The 16,488-nt window shown below is 46.6% G+C and overlaps 1 protein-coding gene across 1 annotated transcript in view; it reads right to left on the minus strand.

Annotated features, from left to right (window-relative positions):
* Positions 1-16,180, minus strand: part of COL22A1 (collagen type XXII alpha 1 chain) — a 246,003-nt gene extending 229,823 nt beyond the window's left edge. Inside the window, exon 1 of the mRNA XM_084747922.1 lies at positions 15,756-16,180. The gene's annotated coding sequence lies outside the window, so the exon portion shown is untranslated. The remainder of the gene's footprint in view (positions 1-15,755) is intronic.
* Positions 16,181-16,488: the final 308 nt, after the last annotated feature.

The raw sequence follows: 16,488 nt of genomic DNA on the forward strand, positions 1-16,488 counted from the left end.
TATGGAAATAAAGGTCAGTTCTACCTGTTCCTGACACTTAAAGAACCCAAGGTGTCCCTAAACAAAGCTTGTCATTGGTGGAGATCGTCTATGATGAAGACATCACATGTTTCTGTCTGCACCACAGTCTCCTAGGGTGAGCATCTTCATCTTCCATGTAACCACCCCTGAGTCACTGTCAGCTCCTACAGAGGATCTGTGCCAAACACCATCTCACCAGCCATGTTCACCATCCAATATGGAGCATGCATATGATGCCAAGAAGAAATAAGATGATCCCAATTCTTGGCTCCTTAAGTGAAGGGCTTTGGAAATATAGGTGCTGTGTGTGTGTGTGTGTGTGTGTGTGTGTGTGTACATGCATGCTATAACCAAGGTACACAGTACAAACCTCATGACACACTTGCCAGATACACTATCACCCCCACTCTACTAGTGATGCATGTATGGAGTAGAGAGCATAGAAACTCCCCCAAGTAAACACCAATGACCACATTGGACTTGGGGTCAGGTCTCAGTGGTACCAAAGATGTGTACTTCTTGGCACTAACCATTATGTATGACATGCTCCCTAAACTCTAGGGACCTTTCTAAATATTTCATAATGACTATTTTATCTAGACAGTGGGCATGCCAGACCCATGTTCAGATTAAGAAACAAAATAACAAAAGCCTTTAGGAACTTTCATGTCTTCAGCCCAGGGTAAGTCCAGCCCACCTCAGGTTCCTTGGGCAGAATCCTGCCTCATTGGGTGTCTAGAGTATATCTGGGGCAACTTGACTGCAAGGAAAGAGAAGGCAAACAAGTAAAGAATCTAATTACAAATCAAACCATGCAGTTCCCAATCTATAGGAAAGGGAAGACCAGGATTCCAGAAGTGAAGGAATGGGGCTTTGGGAAAAGACTTCTAGGAAAGATAGTTGAGAGAAAAGTTTCCTTCTTGCTTGGTTCTTGGCTGACAGCAATTAGTTTGATGGTACTGAACCAACCTTACATACCTGGGACAAACCCTGTCTGTTTTCATTGTTGGATGTGAATGACTAACATTTACTGAGGCGTTTTATATCTACATTCATAACCAATATTGGCCCATGGTCCTGCTCTGTTCCAACATTTTTGTGTGGCTTAGATTGTCAGGTAATGTTATCTTCATAGAGTGAGTTGGGATCCCTTTGCTCATTTCTTTCAGATAGTATAGTAGAGACAAGAATAGCCTTCCACCATGATAAATGGAGCGGCCCCTAGGAGTCCACCGAGGGGAGCCTGGTGTGGAATGCTGGCTGTGCTCCCCGGTGCCTGAATGAGCAATTGTAGCTCTCCATTCTCTTGTGTATCAGAAGATGGCCATCTCATTTCCAGGATGGCAGCATGAGTTACGGGCAGTGACTTCTGCAAAGTGTGTAGCAGGGATCTGACAGAACTGAAGAAATGTGAGGTTTCATGTAGATCTCCACCCTCTCCCATTCCACCTCAGGCAGCAGCCCAGTGTGTAGGGACAACCATCTTGCCATCTCCCTGCCACTTGGCTTTGATCTATTTCCAGGGGCTAGCTGCCAAGATGGAATGACGTAGGCCACACCACTGTCTCTGGGAGGCAGAGCACTGCCATTAGTCCCCCCAAAAGTCCAGCAATTAATTTAGTGAGACGAGTTCCTTCCACTAGCCAGCCCATTGCCATAGAAACCAACATTCCTCATCCAGGGACTCAGAGAAATGGAGGAGGAAGCCAAATAATGGGTAGAAAGCAATTTAGAAAAAGAAAATGAGAGTCGGCCCACTGAAAGGGCAGCCTGGGCAGTTCATGCTGCTGAGGGTGGGGGCAGGGTGCCATCAAGTATTAGTGCTGTGTTGCTGGGTGATGAGCTGTGCTCCGGGCAGAAATCTGGCTAGGACATAAAGCCATGATGAGGACAGGCCAAGCCCCTGAAATGTGTCTTCCTTTCTCTTGTGACCCAGCTCCAAGCCTCTAGCCCAGACTTGCTAAACGTTTCAAGTTTTCAAGTTCAAAGTCTACTTGTAGGTCAAAGATGGCAGATTAAGGGTAGGCAGCTTCCAGTCCAATAGGGCTGCCAAGAAGGGTTCAAACCTGAGCCTTGTGTGGCTTGGGATATATCTTCATTCCTCAACACATACATACTGAGGATGGTGACTGTGTCAGAGCAAGTGTCACTGTCACTGTTAGTTTGTCTTACAGCAACTCACAAAGTGATGAGGCTGGCCTTTCAGGACCCATGTTCAAATTCTAGGCTGTCCCAGGAGTATGCAAATAAGATGCTGAGCATCTTTGAACAGCTCTCGCATGCATTCAATCAGGATAAAATACCCGTCTTTCAGGCTTGCTGTGCTTCATCACATGACAAGAAGCCTTAAATAAACCAGGACATGGCAGTATTATTCTCCAACCCTTAGTTGTCTCACCCATAAAATGAGAACAATGTCCCAACTTCAAAGATCCAGAGAGCCAATAACTTAAGACAATGGTAGGGTAATTTCCATGAAGTAGAATGCTACCATTACAATCCCACTTGGCTATCCACACAGCCAGGGCACCTGTCCTAATCCATCGATGTTGATTCCACAGGGTACTAGTGATGGCATTGCTTCCATCTCTAATCTAATCAATTGTGTTCTAAGTGGACATCATGGGCTTCACATACATTGTTTCTGGTGCCCCTCAATAGTATAGACAGACAAGCAAGGAGCTGTTATGTACCTATATGATGAGTGCTCTGATCAGAGAGGATACCAAGTCATGGGTATTGAGAGGACAAGTTCCAAACTCAGACCCAGGAGGCCATGGGTGATGGAGCCTGGGAAGACATGCTGGGAGTAAGCAGAGCAGCAAAAGCTGCTTCACAATGACCATCCTACCTTCTGTTTGTGATTTCCCATGCAGTGAGCAGAAGACAAGAGTTTGGAGGGGGGATGAGAAGATGATAAAAGGTCAGGCTGGGGAAAATGGGATTTGTGGGGAGGAGGCCCTCGGGGGTGAGGAATTAATGTGAGTAAAGGAAGCCCAGAGACTTGTGTTGTGGGTCACAGCGACGGCTCACATGCGGCTAGGGGTCCAAACTCGAGGCTGCACCCGTTTACTTGCATGGTGTGGCTTCTACTAATGAGAATCCAGAAACTGTATGCACAAAGACAAGTTAAAGAGACCAATGAGAGGAGGCCACAATCATATCAGAAAGGCGAGGCCGAGAGTGCTCCCTAAGACAGCCATGACCCCAGCTACGGACGCTGTGGTATCAGATGAATGGCCAGATGAAGTAGGGACACTCAGAGAGAAGAGCATCCAAATGGGAGCCACGCCCAGCTTGAGCCTCTGGAACAGGGGGTCATAAGGGAATAGAATGGTGAGTTCAGGCTAGACCCATTGAGATAGCTGGTAAAGAGGCTGGTCAGGAAGCTAATTTGCGATGAAAGAGTGAATGGAGCAGGAGATACTCCTGAGAGAGTGAAAAGGGTGGAGAGGGTCCCAGGGCTATCTGTTTAAATGAAGACAGCCACTCTGTGCCACCTCAGAGGGCATCAACAACTTAAGGAATTAGGTGGCAGCATCTCTGTAGGTTAGGTTTTTTGCCCCACCCCAATATTTTCCAGTGACTCTCCTGATAGAAAACTCAGTGCGGCATATATGTATCTTTTAAGAAATTAGATTTATTTCTATTTTTTAATATTAGTAAGGTTTAAGGAGCTAAACATATATCCCCACCTTGGTAGCAGAATGACTGATTGTCTGTTAAATAACACAATTACATGAGGCCCATACTTACACAAACATTGTCCCAAATAGCAATGATATTGTTGTACATATGGCTATGGATGGTTAGTGACAGAATCAGGATGATTACAACTTGATAGAAAAACTGGTTCAATGCACTACAATTCCACAATGTTTCAAATTGTCTCCTGCTGATCTTAAAGGTATACGTATGCAACTATTTCAATGAGAAACAGAAACCTCTTGAGACAAATGAAAAAATTAGTAAGTAATTAGATGTAGTTGGGTTTTGGTGGTACACACCTGTAGTCCCAGAAATTGAGAGGCAAAAGGAGATTTTCAAGTTTGAAGCCAGTCTGGACTCCACAGCAAGATGCTAGCTCAAACACAAACAGAAGTAAAACAAGATGTGGTCCCAGATAGGCTACTTGCTCCAGTGGATGGCCCTACACCTATGCAATACAGGCATCAGTAAGTGGGCTCCATGGGTTTTTAAGGAGAGTACTCCATGGTGCCAGGAAGGGAAAGTGATGAGACCAGGGGAAGAATTGCAAAGGAGAAAAAGGGAGATGCATTTAATCAAAACACACTATACATGCTCATGTGAAATTATCAAACAATCAAAGGCGAAAGAATATATGAAAGAAACAAAGGAAGGAGGGACAGGGAAAGAACTAGAGGGAAAGTAAAAAGTTAAAGCAAAACCATTTGAGCCAACATTTAGTAGGTAGCAGACTGCAGATAAGGAAATGGAAGAAGCAGCTGTCGACTGGGCAGACACAGTATCTTCACTACATAACAGCACCTAGTACTCAGATGACTAGAATCAATGAAGGGCAGAGGAAGAATGGGGGTGAATGAGAAACCCCCAACGTTGTTGACACCCTAAAAGCTACAGATTCCATTTTGTTATTAATAATTTCCTGAAAACTAAAGACAAATAAACTTCCTGAAGACGCCTAAAGAGGTGGAGAATGCTGTCTGTAAAGAAAAGGCAACCAGTAAAAGTACATCTCCCATAAAACCAAGGAAATAAAGTCATGAAGTCAAGGAAAATACACATTTTTCAATTGCTTAAAGGGAAGACAGATTGACCAGCAACTTAATATCCAGAAAAAAAAAAACACTCCCTCAGGAATGAAGGGACAAGAACAACGGTACGAACGGGAGCATGAGACCTTGCTGCTCACAGACGATGAGTCCTGAGAGAACTGCACGCGTGAGTTGCCTGAGCAGGACGGACAATGTGTGAAAAAGAGGCTGGGGCTTGAGGAAGACTCCTGACATCAGCAACATGGAAAAGGGGACAGTTCTGTGGTTTTCAGCCACTTGGTAAGTAAAGCAAATGCTAATAGATGATACACTGCTCAGCATCATGTGTAGAGGCAGTCCTGAAATTGAGATCTGTAGCTCAAAGAGCAGAGTTGAGGAACCTAAGCAAAGGGTTCCCATACCGAGCATGGTGTCGGTTACGCATGCCCATTGCAGTACTCACAACAACCACTAAATCTGCAGAGCCAGCCTGCTGGCACAGAGCTGTGATTCCAGATGTGCTCCTGGGAGGCTGAGGCAGAAGGACAGTAAACTAAATGTGTGCCTGGGTTAAAAAGTATACTCAAGGACAGCCTGGACAAATGTGCATTCAAAACTTCCACCGAGAAATCAAAAGTGAATAATTAAAGTTGTTCAAATAACCCATAAGAAGACCAAAAAAACACAAAGCAAAGCAAAACAAAAACAAAAAACAAAAAACCCAAAGCCAGAAGCTGAAGAACGGAGAAGCAAATGAACGGAAGGAAAACAAACAACACAGTAGAAAATGTGAGCCCTTTAAGCACCTCACAGGGCAGAGCAAAGCACCCACGAGCAGTCAAATACGAAAGAGCCACTCAGTCCAGAACACACCTCCAGTCCCTCAGTTGCTCGGATCAGTTAAACATGTGTCTTCATTCAGTAGCAGCCTTGCTCACTATGTGGCAAAGTGTCACCCCCTGCTTCATTTGTCTTCTGTTTAGAGATATTTAATAATGTAATAAAATACTTGATAAACCAAATTAAATAATATATACACATCCTCATATTTATACATAGTAAAAATTCAACATATACAAAAATGTTTTAAACAAAACAGTGTGAATAGGAGTCACATCTGGGTGATAGATCACTCTGTTTTGTTTTATAGTTGTTTAGAGTTATGGCAACAGTGTGCAACAGAAAGGAAAGTAGAATCCAGGTTGAGGGGTAGAAGGAAGGAAATATCCGCTGTATGTTGTGATTGTTCTGTTGTAGGCATGTGCCCATGTGTTAACTCCCTTGACGAACAGAGAGGCCCTGTGGAGTCCCTGCAGTCACTCTGTGTCTCCACAGCCCAGCTCATCGGCCACAAAACAAATTGCAATGGCAATTCAGCGAAAAATCATTGAAATCAATTGATTTGTTTTCATTCAAATAGTCACAGCTTCAGTAAATGAACAGAATTCAAATAAGATTATATGTCTTCGTGCTAGCAAAATACAGCTGAACTACAGTGTATGCCTTATTTCACCCAGGCTGCTGTAACAAACTAAGAGCAGCCCGGTTTCCTTAGAGACTTAAGTCTATAATACTGGCATCCGGAAATCCATAGATATGATGTCTGCTGAGGGTCACTGCCTGGTTCATACATAGCTGTCTCTTCATTGTGTCTGATGTGGAGGAAGGGATGAGGAGCCTCTCTGATCTCGTAGAAGGTTATTTTAATTCATTCAAGAGAATTCTAACTTCATGGTATAGTACCTCCCCAAGACCTCATTTTCAAATACAATGACACCAATATTCTGGGGTCTACATTTCACCATATAATGGAGGGAGAAGATAATTCAGAACACTGAAGGAGGAACCCATCATCCCATCCCACCAAACCAGTTAGAACAATGGCCTAGCATTGGCTGAGATGGGAGGACAGACAGACCCCTTCATGGAGTACAAGACTAATGCTGCTGAAACTGGCTAGCAGCAAGCCTTCTTTGCACTCCAAGTGCTGTGGCGGTCATGAAGTAGGGGATACCAGGCATAGGAAGGAGGTTTGAGCAACATCCCAGAAAGCAGGATGAGGGAAACAATGGCTTTATTCTCATATATCTCTATATTTCAGCTGTTTCAGGATGCTCTTTCAATAGCCCCCAGGGTCATCCTGAGGGTTCTGAAGGGTTAAGACAAGCAATCCTTTCCCCATTTTCCCCCTCAAGATTAGTGGTATCCCTGTGTAGTGCTTAGTCTTGATTTGTTAATGTGATAAGATTTACAGTCACCATAGAAACACACCTCTAGATGAGCCTATGAGAGTGTCTCCAGAAAGGTGTAACTGCATAAGGAAGTCCGAGCCTAATGTGGGTGACACCACTCCCGGGGCTGAGGTCCTGGACTGAATAAAAGAGGGAATAAGTTAAGCACCAGCATTCATCTCTCTCTGTTTCCAGACTACAGACACAATGTGGCGGTTCCTGCCGCTTGCTGCCTCCCCTACCATGTTGGCCTAGCCTCCCAAACTGTGGGCCAAAATAAACCTTTCCCTCTTAAGATGTTTTTGATAGGTGCTTTTATCAGTGTGGTGAGACGTGTAACTGCTGTACCATATTAAAGCAGTTTGTCCATAAATTCAGTTACGGTCCACCACATGCATAGTAGCTTCTATGACAGAACAGACACTGATACCCACAACAGCCAGAGTGTGTCCCACTGTCAATTCTGAGTCATGTTCCTAAGCTGAAACATACTAAGTCTAAACCCTGGATTCTAAGTGGAGTTAAGACTGAAAGGCCAGCGTTTTAGTTCTGGTATGGGTCCCAAGGCCCTTTGCCTTGGCAACCTTCTAGTGTTGGCCCATGATCACCTCTGCCTCCTCCTTCAGGTATCAAAATCCATCTATTGTTTTGAGGAAATGTCCTTCTATTCCAGTCAAAGTGCTTCACCTGGCTAGCAGTGGCATGGGGAAAACCTGGGTCACCTGGGACTTTATTGTTTCTTTTGGATACTGGAATCTGATGCCAGGAACAAAAGCACAGACCTCCTCTCTCTCTGCTAGGAAGGCGGGTGTGCTCCCAATAATGTGGTGGCTGGGTTTGAAGATGCAACTGGGCATCTGTCACCACAGAGAGGAATCATATTGAGGTGAGGAAAATAATGTTTGTGACCTGACCACACACTGGCTCAGCTTTTCCCAAGGTCCAGCTTTTGAGTCTCATGAGTCAATGACTTCCCCTCCCCTCCTTTTCAGATGCAAGCCGATTCAAGCCGTGTCCTTTCCTTCTGAACAGCATGAAGCAGAATCTTGCTGTACCTCAGGGGGCCCACAGACAGTACCCCCTCCTCTTTGAAGCTCTGCCTCCACTCCTCCAGCACCCCTGCTTCCTCTGGCTCCCTCCCTGCCTTCCACCTTCCTCTCATCACACCTTTGACCAGAATCTCAATTTAGATATGTTCTGAGAATTACCCAGACTCACCTCTCCTCCCAAAGGCCAACTTTCAAACCCATCCTGGCACACACTCTGCACATCCCCCCTGGAGCCAACACTGCTAAGGTGGCTGCCCACCTCCCAACCACTTCCTTAATCGGCAGGAAAACATTCAAGGGTCTCTTTACTGCTGGGTGGACTCTCCAGTCATCTGGGGGCTGTCAGAACACCACGCATCTTTCTTTCACATTTTCAGCATGGAATTCTGCCCAGTTCATTCATAGATCAGCTCGGATTACAGGGGCTTGAGGACACAGGGGATATTTCTGTTTAATGTATTTTAAGAGTGTCTGCCCTGCTGAAGCAAGTGCATAAAAATAGTGTTCTAGACTCCACGCTGTCCCAAGAGGGCTCCCCTTTATTTGGGAGGGGATGAGAAGGCACACGGCAGGGCTTCCGCTCGAAGAGAGCAGTGAGCTGAGCGAGCAACAGGTCTGCAAAGAGCCATAATGATTTTGGCTCAGTTCTGCCTACATAGCTTTATTGCAGTGTTAGGGGCAGCTAGCCTCTCTTCCAGCTGCAATCACTTGAAGTCTGAAAAGGGCACACACCTGTCACTTGGAGGGAAGAGCAATTGCTTGTACAGAGGCTGACTGCTTGGCATTGCCAGCGATGGGGCTCCGAAGGGAGAGAGACAGAACTGAGGGCAGGCACTTGATAAAAGGGAGCTGCTGAAAGCGGAGGATCTTTTCCAGTCTGGTTCCACACTAGAACTCTCAGCATCACAGTATAATTGTGCTCAGAGAACTTCATCCAAAGTCACAGGCTTCCCCAACATCCTCCATCAGCCAGTGCCTGACTCCCTTCTCCATCCTTGCTCATTCCCCTTAAATGTCCCAAAGGACAGGAGCTCACTATCTTTCCAAACACTAAGTCCAGCTCCGCATTCCAGCAGCGTAAAGCAAGGTGGGGCTCTGAGATGGGAGCCACCTGTAGGCAAGGCAGCTGAAGGAAGGTAGGGAGACCTGCTCCCACTCCTGCTCCATCAGCATTGCCTACATTCAGGGTACCTCTGTTGTAGGGCTAGGGAGCCCCATCTAAGGCTGTGTGATCCACTTCCCCCATGGTGTCTCAGAGGGTGACGTGCTGTGTCTCTGTTTACCAGATTATAAATCTCCTGCTTCCTTCACTCTCTATTTGTGAATGGTTTACTCACCTTAAGTACAAATGCCCTCATGTAGGGCACTGGGATTCTTAATCGCTTTAAACCTTCTCTGGGCTCTCCTAACCTGGCCTCTCTCTGTCTGACCCCAGCCTACTCTTCCTGACACATGGCTCTCCACCCCAGCTCATGAGCCTCACTCTCAGCCGACAACACCGCTGCTTTCTTTTCCTGTCTTCATGACACTAAGCGTTTTGTGTATGGCTCTCCCAAGGCCGACTCCTACTCACACTTCAAAACCCAGCCTGGGTGTCAGCAAAACACTCCCCCAAGTAAAGCGTATGCCACCATCCTCCTCAGTCTCCCACACAGCCTTTTTTTTTTTTTAACACTGCATAAGTGTATCAAAGGTGGCCTGTTGGTAGGACTTAAAGGCATTCAGGAAACTAAGGCAAGAAAGAGTGAAAGTCCAGTGACATTCTAGGCTATATAGCATGACTCAAGAAAAGATGTGACCTATTGACCATGCCCATTGCTAAACCCTTTAGAATGAGAGGCTGTGTGTCTGGTCTGTCTTCCTCAGTGTCTGGGACAGTGATGGATACGAGTGGGTACTCAGAGAGGCTGTGCACCAGAGAGCAATGAGTCCACAGGCTGAGTGTCTAAGCTGCATATGTAGCATAATAAAATGAAGCTATTATTACAGACAGACAGACAGACAGACAGACAGACCATATTTTTCTCAGAGAGCAGAAAAAGCATGGGCTAGCATAAGTCACCCCTTTTGCCTAGTTATCCAAGCATGCTTCTTTTCTCTAAAGAGATGGCCTCAGCTCCTACATGAACTCTGTAGGTCACACAGAGGTCAAACCTGCCCTTGAAGGATCAAGAAAAGTCACCTGCAAGGTGAGTCTTTCCCCATAGAAATGAGCCACAAATATGGCCACTGCAAGGAACCAAGAAGGGTCTCTCATCAGTCACAGAAGTGACTCTCTAGCTACTTTCTGGTGGAAGCCTGACACTTTGGCAAAAGCCAGCCTGCCAAAATATGAGGGTGTCATATTTTTTTTGCTGGTCAGATGGTTTTTACCTGGCCTTCCACTCCTGGTACCTAGGCTCCAGCCCAGAGATCCTAAGCAAGGCTCTGAATACTGCACAGCTACCCAATAGAAGAGCTAAATCCAGACATAGGCCAGTCTCATGACCACTGAGAGAGCCTAGGCCATAATTAGGGCCCCAGGCTCAGAGGGAGGCCTCCATATGACCAGAGTGCCAGAGTGCTTGGCAAGCAGTTAGGACCCTCCTTGAGCCTATTTTCCAGGATCTCTCTTGGCATGGCCCATGCCTGTACACACACTTTCTCCATTTCAGTATTTCATTGACTTATGTAACCGCAATTTAAATTTAATTGCAATTTCATGGATCTAACACCATTATGAGCCAAGAATGAGGAGTAGATTTCAACCTGAGTGACTGGCTGAGTCTCTCATGCATCCAGAATTGTACAGACACTGGTGATACCAAGGGATATAGTTCATTGTTCATTGCTTGTTTTTACATGTATGCCAAAGGGTGATTATAACAGGTGACTGGGTGTTGGATCATGAAGCACCTAGAGTTACAGCCAGATGGGTCCTGGGGACATTTCCCCAGCACCCCGGTGTCCTCTCATCTAATTTTCACTCTACATGGCTGACGAAGTTGGGGGGGGGGTGTCCTGGCTGCACTGTACCACAATGAGCTCACAGCAAACACTGAGGCAAACAACCCAAAAGTGATATGTGGACACCTCCCCCCGAGCCAGATGCCGTGATATATAAACGTGCCTTTTCACATCTGTCAACTGCTGCTCCTAAATTATTCAAATGTTAGATTTTTATTGATCTGTATTTTTGTACATGGATACGGTTGTGAAGAGACATTCATTAGACTGCCTCTCAAGAGAGAAGACTGAGAAGGGCTGCCGGGCCTGCTGTACTTCGTCACAACATACTGTTATCATCTTTATGATTTAAAGTACTCTACCAGGTAGCCATCTAAAATAATATTCCCAGAAGCTACATTTTCCTTCTTATGTGAATTATATACACTTAGCATTGATAAGGTATATAATTACACTGGTTTACCTTCTATTTGCTGGTATGAAATATACAGATTTATGTGGAGTGGTAAGGGTCAGGGTACTATGCTAAGTCATGAGTTTGAATCCCAGTTCTCACACTTAGTAGGGGAAAGATGAGATGTCCCCAAGTCTCAGTAGACCAGACTGCAGAGGACAACAGCACAGCTGACCACACCTAGGCTCTGCCCAGAAACAATTAGAGCTCCGTCTGAGATCAGAAAGGGTGAGCTTTTGTTTATACAGAGCTCAAAAGTGGATCATGGGAAATGGATTCTATTTGTTCAAAGCATATCTAAGATACAGAAGAATGACTGAAGTGGCAGGAAGAGAGCTTCCCTTTGGATGAAGGCAGAAACTGACCGGTAATCCAAGATCACACTACAGGCTGCCTTAGGAGGTGGTGGCACCTCTGATGCTGCAAAGATGAACAGTGCAGTGGATCCAGGCCTCAGTAAGGCCCCTGCCCTGGTGTACCACAGTGGACAATCAGAGCACTTAATGTGACACGCCTACAGCATGGGTATTTGTTGTCAGAACCCTCTGGGGTCTGCCTGGCCTCTCTTGGTGATGTTTGTGTTTCTGTTTTTACTTTATTTCACTTGGCTGTATTGCCCTGTGGTAGAGGCCTGTAACAGGAGAACTGCTCTCTTGCCAGACTGGTGACTGTAAACACGGTATTGTCAGATGCAGGCACAGCACGGGGAAACAGAGCTGCTGAGCCTGAGGACGGGAACCGATGCTCACCGGCCTCACGGAAGCTTTAGACCCATTTTCTTTTCCACATAAAATCTCATTTGATTTGGTGTTGTGGTATGTTTGCTTTTCCTTGACTTTCTGGCACTGGCAGAAGGCTACACCCCTGTAATTTGGCTCCTGGGCAGACTGAGCCAGCTATAATTGCCCAGCATCCACTAGTATACTGTCCCAGAAACAGCTTCTTTCTAGAGATGGTTCCAACCAAAAAAATGATGTAAATTCAGAATAATTTCATTATTTTATCGCCAGCCAAACTAAAAACAAAAGAAAGAGAAGAGAAGTTTTAAAAGATACCCTCCCTCCTGTGTACCAAAACATAGCTATGGTGAGATGGAATTGGTGACCCAGGGAATAGGAGTGGACAAGTGATGGCAGAGGCATGAAGATGAGAGGAAGGAATTAGGGATGAGGTGCAGGCCTCTGCATGGCTTCTGGCAGTATGTCTTCAGGGTCACGGCAGGCAGGTACTGTCATACTCTCTCACACATTCACTGGTATTTGCAAAAAACAAACAAACAAAAACAGAAAACAAAAACAAAAACCTTCTTTTGTGAATACTGAGGGTACTCCAATTTTTACCATGTCCTGAATCCTCAATCCCAGTGTGTCCTGAGATCAGTACTCTGTCCATGACCTCCTACCCAGAAATCCTATTCCTTGGGAACCATCTGAGGCACCTGAGGCACGTTCTTGCCCAAATCTCTGCACCCAAAGATGCTCAAGGCAACTAACAAAAGGGCAGTTAGCCAGGGAGCTTCATCCATTCGAGGGGACCTCAGAGACAACCTGATATGTCAGGATCAGAGAGTAAGGGACTGATTTCACTATGTCATAAAGCTAAGAGGTGGTCATATCAGCACATCGAGTCACTCAGGTGTTCATTATACAGTCATCCACACAGTCACTCACTCAGTAAGCCCTGTGCTAGGCCCAGACAGGTGCAAAGTAAGATATTTCATCCTGGCCACCTTGCTTTACGCGCTAATAATTCTGACCCTAACACACATACATAAGTACATACCTCTGTGTGTTCTTCCTGCCCTCACCCATACATACACTCTCTCTGTGCTGGTACCTCATGAGACCTGTTCTAGAGACCAGCGTTGTCTTTACAGGCCAAGCAAGCAGGTCACCACTAGATCTCCATTTCCTGGTCTGTAAAATGGACAAAATGTGCTATCCTCGTGTTGCCAGATTTTGTAGCTAGTTCTGTCAAGCAGCTTGGCATGTGTTCAATTTTTGTGTAGAGACCAAGGGCTAAGTAGTCCTCAGGCCCCTTTCCTACTCCAAAATACCCACACAGGCATTCTCATCTTTTGCTTCTGTTAGAGAGCAACAATAAAGTGTTGAGATGCTTCCCCAGCATAGGGAGAAGGGCCTCTTTTGACATGAAAGTGGCCTTTTCCTCCCCATGTATTTGTTCTGCTATTGTAAACTAACCCATTCCCCTTTCTGTTATTTGTTTATAAATTCCTAAGCAGAGGAACACAGGCCATTTACAGTTAATGCCCCAACAACCACACACCAGTGTAAGCCTCCCTTAAAACCATCAGCCTAGGCACACTGAAGAAAGGAAGGAGGAAATTCAGGACTAGAAAGGATGTGCTTCCAACTGGCCAGATGTCAAGCTAGCAAGAGCCCTTAAAAGCTCATCTGACACCGGCAATCATATTTAAAGTAGGCTTTCAAATGCCTCTGGAAATGGCTGTCTAGCCTTCATCAGAATACTACCCAGAGTGGGGACTCACCACCCCATGGAGAGTTAACTGCATGGCTTTTCAAACTGACCTGACATCCAGAGTTCAAGGAAACTGCCCCCACTAGTCCTAATTCAACCCATCAGGAACAGAAGCGCAGGTCAGTTTTTATTCCTCGGGATGCCCTAGGGCACGGAGGTCACCCACACTTTCCTCTCCATACCAAAAGACCTTTCTAGGTATCATTAATCTCTTCATGAAAGCAAGGTTTCTGTCCTAGAGACATTTCTTGAATGCATGTCCCCTTATATGTGACCCTCTTACAGTTGACTTAAACATAGAGAGAGGTGAGTTGTTCATCAGGCCAAGGCAGGCACACTTCCAGGTCATTCCAAGGGCACAGATGATCAGGGATCCCATGCTCACCCCGGAAGTGTCATCAATTCTCTGGCAGCTATAAACAGCTGGCAGGGGTTCAAGGAAATAGGATCCTGGGGGCTCAATCTATGCCTGAAATCTAGACATTTGACATCAGTGAATAATAAAAACAGCCATGGAAGAGTTGAAATTTCTGTGTGGGGATTGGCTGGTGAGCCACTCACTACCAATCTATAGGTATAAGAACATATGAGAATGTGTTGAAATTTTGAACAAACCCCAGTAAAGCAAGGTACACATTCCTTTCTCCTGCAAACATTTCTAAGGGTCCATAACCAGAGTCCTGCTGGGTCCCCGGAAAGGAGCCCCTCACCCCATTCAGCCTCTTTCCCAGCAACATAAGGGCGATGACTCTCTGTGGTCTCCCAGGAGCAGTGCCAAGGAGAACTCCCAGGTTTAGGAGACAGAAACAAGCTAAGATAACAAATGGCTGGCCACTTCCCTTGTTAAGGAGTGGATCCCTCCCATCACCTTCTCTTGACAAACGAAGAATTGGCAACCCTCTGGGTGCAGCCCTTAGCTGAGGGCAGCTGAGTAAGGAAACTGAACAAGCAAACAGTGTAAGGCAGAACTGGGCCCACACATAGCACATCACTAAGCCCCCCGTGCAGCTTCTGTCTCTAACTGACCAGAACCCTACAGGTGAACTTCCTAGGGCAATTAAGACTAATCCAAAGGGAATCATCTAGCCTTCCCCAGACACATGTCAGTGAGAGACAGGTGAGAAGCCAGAATTCACCCACGTAGACAAAAACATGCCAACACAGCAGCAGAGGGGCTGAAAGATGACGAGGGATATAGTTGCAGTGATGTTTGTAGTAATGGGGACATCCCCAATGCCAGAGAAGCATGTCTGCCTGTCATCCCGAGCCTGTCCACACACAAACCAATCCAAGTTAAGCTTCGTTGCCTGGAACAGGAAGCGCTGGTCTGCTATACAACATGATTTACAGAAGCAGACAGACTAAGGCACCTTTCTGGTCTGAGGATAGATGGCAGCGTGCTCAAATAGGAAAGCGATCTAAATGTAGACCACGAAGACGAAGCCCCTTGCCCATCAAAGGGAGGCAGATTTTCCTACCTCCACTCTCCCAAAATCCCTTTCACCACCCCTCAAAGGCTAGTACGCCCCAACAGCTCTCAAAACAACTCCAGTGGGCTCCGGTGATGGTCACTGCGGCCACTGTGCTCTCTGCCTTCTTGGACAGCTCCGAAGAATTACCCAGGTACATTCTAGGGATTTCATTTCCCTCTGAGGATGAAGCAAGGTTTGTCCTCTTCATACTGAAGGCTCCCCCAAAAGGGCTTCAACAAGAAGGTGACCAGGGATGCCAAGAGTTCGGTACCTAGTTCTCATGTCCCCTCATCCATCACTGGAGCCTCTGGCCCCCAACACAGGCAGCTGAGAAAACTGGGCCTTACCTGCCAGGGGTCCGGCCTGGGCTTGTGTCCTAGGATCGGATGGACGGAGCTGAGCAGTGTTCAGGGAAGACACGCCAGGCTCAGGCAGTCCCCTTCTGGGATTCCCCTGTAGCATACAGACACTCTGCCTGCCACTGGGCGGAAAAAAGACCTAGCACCCTGAATCTCCAGGCAAATTGTGGGAGTCTTCTCCTAGGCCATGGGTACAGAAACAGAGCTAGCATTCAAGGCAGCAGTTGGAGGGCAAGGCTGAAATTTACAGAGTAGAATGGCAAGTGTGTGAAAGAGAGCAAAGCAGAAACGGGCCAAGCAGGTCCTCAGGGAGAAACCACAGCCCTCTCCAGGCTGCTGGCTGCCCAAGAACAAAGCTGACCCTGGCCTCCCCAGGGGCTCACTAGCCGGGCTCTGGGATTCCCTCAGCTAAAAGCTCTCCGCACCCGGGAGGAGCCGGGAGTGGGCGGGGTCAAGAACACGGGCTGGGGCGGGGCTAGAGGGCCTTAGTGCCTCTGGGAGCCAAGAGGGCGGGGCCTGGGCTCATGGAGGTCCCTGACCCTAGGGATCTGGCTCCGGAAAAGGTCAGGGCCATGCTGGGGAGGGGACGGGGGAGGGGAAGGGTGGCGGGAGGAGGAATCAGGCGGCTGTGCAGATAAGAGTCTTAAGGTTCCAAAGTCAGAGCGGCCTTAAGAAGCCCAGGAGAGCATGAACAACTGTCCAGTTAAGGACTGCACTAGAT

The sequence above is a fragment of the Acomys minous genome (genome assembly GCF_964271855.1).
Source record: "Acomys minous genome assembly, chromosome: 12".
NCBI classification, from domain to species: Eukaryota; Metazoa; Chordata; class Mammalia; order Rodentia; family Muridae; genus Acomys; species Acomys minous.